The sequence below is a fragment of the Ostrea edulis genome, chromosome 4, assembly GCF_947568905.1.
Source record: "Ostrea edulis chromosome 4, xbOstEdul1.1, whole genome shotgun sequence".
Lineage (NCBI taxonomy): Eukaryota > Metazoa > Mollusca > Bivalvia > Ostreida > Ostreidae > Ostrea > Ostrea edulis.
The window spans coordinates 47,993,426-47,996,448 of record NC_079167.1 but is presented as its reverse complement, the minus strand read 5'-3'; the positions used below and the strand labels follow the sequence as shown (position 1 = coordinate 47,996,448).

Below are 3,023 nucleotides of genomic sequence, written 5' to 3'. Positions count from 1 at the left end.
TTATACAAACCCTTTTTATACCTTCATTGATAATGTATCTATGGATTTTTCTACCATTCATGATTTCATGTAATTGACCTTTATATGTAAACGGCTAGGTTAAAGTCTTAGCAGCAAATACCACATTATAAAACTCCAAGGATGATTCCTTTAGCATACATCTACATACTATTTGATTGTAATATTTTTATTTCAGTTTACACAAATCTCATTGATAAAAGTTTATTCTGAAGGCTTCTCACATTAATTTGACACATCCTTTTTTAAAATTTATTTATATTGCCGTCTTTTTATCAAGATGTTAAAATCATTTTAGAAATAGAAGTAATACAATATCAGTAACAATAAACATGAAATTCATCTCAAAATTGATTTATCTATATTAACAAATATATATGTACTCATATAAGGGCACGTCTTTTTACCACAAGGTACCACAAGGATACCACAGGGTACCTCAAGGGACACCAGTGTCACCTTAAGATACCCCATGGAACCCTAATGACACCCATATAATTACATATTAATTGTATACATTAAAATACATAATCTTTTTATTTTAATGTCAAATGTCTATATAAAATAAATGAATAAATAAATATAAGATGAAATGTTTTTTTTAAAAATCCAAATAATGATAGTAGCAGATGGACCATGGGTTGGTCAATGGGTAGAGTACCAGACTACGGGTTGTGGGTTGGATTCTCAGTTCTGCCATATATTTTCAAATCATTCCTCTGCTCGTCCTTTCACACAATCATGACAATGGAAGATGGGCATTTCTCTGTTTCACAAAAGATTGTACCGTAAACCTAAGGTATATATAGTATTTCATTGATTTCAACAACTGTCATTAGACTGCAATTAAATTACATAAGACTTTTAAAAGAATACATATGACATTGTTAGCTATATAAACTGTAAAGTTATGATGAAGCTAATTTTATTGTACAGATTTTTTCTACACCATATCTGGGAAGATTGAAGTATCACTAGCAATTTCTGATTTTAATAATTTATAACCCAAGAGTCCATATCAAGAAAAAGATTTTAAATTACCCCATATAAACTTTCGTATTTTTTCATTACCACTTTGCCATGTAACATGAGCTTTGTCCTTCTTTTGAAAAAAAAAATTGAATATTTTATCAAGAATGCTTTGTGGTAAGTTTCATTGAAATTGGTTAAAGTTCTGTTGACCAAAACAGTGACAAGATGCTAAACAAACAAACAGCAGGTACACATAGACAGACTATTAATCATGAAAGTGTGTTCTAGAGCCTTGGACTAAGGTTTTAATCATCAATGCATTCAGAGGATCATAGCATATTTGATGATGATGACTAGATGCACTAACAGTAGAGAAATGTCACCTATGATGCTTCATTATATATATATATATATATTATATAAAGCACAAAAATAGCAATGAACTCTTAAATGAACATAACTGCCCTAAATGAAGAAATATTTAATGTAAAGCACAGAAAATTTCACTTTATTTGGATACCCACTTCCGCCCCTACCCGGGGTTGAACTCATGACCTGCGGAACCAAATCTCCTAGCAGCATGTAACCAGCGCGCTTGACCGCTCGACCATCTAGGCAAGTCTTTAAAAAAACTTGCTTTCGATGACGATGGAATTCTCGTCACGCTGTCACACGCTACACTGTCATTGAGAATGGAAATGGGATACAGTTATATATATCAAAGCATGCATCTTAATACTGAGACATCGGGCGGACTTCATTTGTCCAAGATCGGTGTACGCCGAAATGCGCCGGTCATATGACCGTCGTAAAACGGCGAATTGGCAAATGAAGTAAACCAGCGTGAAACAAACATGGACGAACATGTTGTTACCACGAAATAGAGATTTTTTCGTAGTTTCTTAACAATTTCTTTTTATCTGCCAGCATGATAAGTAATGCATTGTGCAAGCTTGGTATACTTCGCATATGTGCAAAGTTGTGCAGTATAGAGGAATTAAACGTTATATTAAAGCTACGAATGAACATTTATTTAATCAATGCATTCAATCAATGAACATGCCGATCTATTAACAAATATCTACATTTTTTCTAATCTCAGCGAGATTCGTCGAGGCTGGATATTTGGACTGACGCTTCTTCCGAATCTCAGACCAGCGTCACATAAAGTGATTCGGGAAATCTTGCCTGAACTTCGGCCGCTTGTTGCGATTAAAATGGGTTAAATTGAATTTCTTGTCCGCTTCAACTTTTCGCCTTAGACATCCTATTAACTCTCTATCACAATGAAACATGCATTTCTTACCTTTACAAGGTGTAATTCCCACAGTAATTCAAGTTGGCTATTTTCGAAGCCATTGCAAACGGCCACCATTTCATATTTTACCTTCTCAATACTGAATCTCCGCAAACAACTGCAACTCATCTGCCATTTTCTTTTCTCTTACCTTTCCCTGAAACATTCAAACAAACATAAATAACACAATGCCCCCGCACTAACAGCGGAGGACTTATCCCTACCTAATCCCTGCTTACAACCACCCACCCCCCAGTACGGCCCACTCCTTACACCCCCACCAATTTGCAATCAGGACAGTGATAACTTGCACGTTGGTTGATGTTGCTTTCCGTCTCCCCCCACGCATGCCGGATGAAACCAGTCTTTGCAAGTGTCACACTGCACCATGAAACCACGGGGGTTTGTGGACTTGCACAGACAGTACCGATATCGCGACTTTGCACCAGGCCTTGTTCGCCTCTGGTCTGCCGAGCCCTGGGGTTTATTCAACGAGTCCGGTCCGTGTCGACCCACCCCAGTTCGACTTCGTGTCCTCAGGTAAGGTGCACCATCACTGGTACTAGCCCCTTTTCTCGTTTGTTCAGAGGCTTTGGGGGCGTTGTCCGGCAACCGATTCTTAGTTTCCCCACTTTGAGATTCCTTATACTCATGAGCCTTGTAGTCTCGAATCCATTTTGGGATCTGTCGCGAGTTGCACGACTTGAGCTTATCATGGTGCATAATAATATTTTTC

At 37.1% G+C, this 3,023-nt stretch overlaps 1 long non-coding RNA gene across 1 annotated transcript; it reads right to left on the bottom strand.

Moving 5' to 3' along the window:
• Positions 1-495: 495 nt before the first annotated feature.
• LOC125671083 (uncharacterized) lies at positions 496-2,453 on the bottom strand. Its single transcript, XR_007368509.2, has 2 exons — positions 2,297-2,453; positions 496-784 (listed from the first exon to the last, which is right to left on the bottom strand). It is a non-coding gene; the product is annotated as an uncharacterized LOC125671083 (long non-coding RNA).
• Between the last annotated feature and the right edge of the window lie 570 nt (positions 2,454-3,023).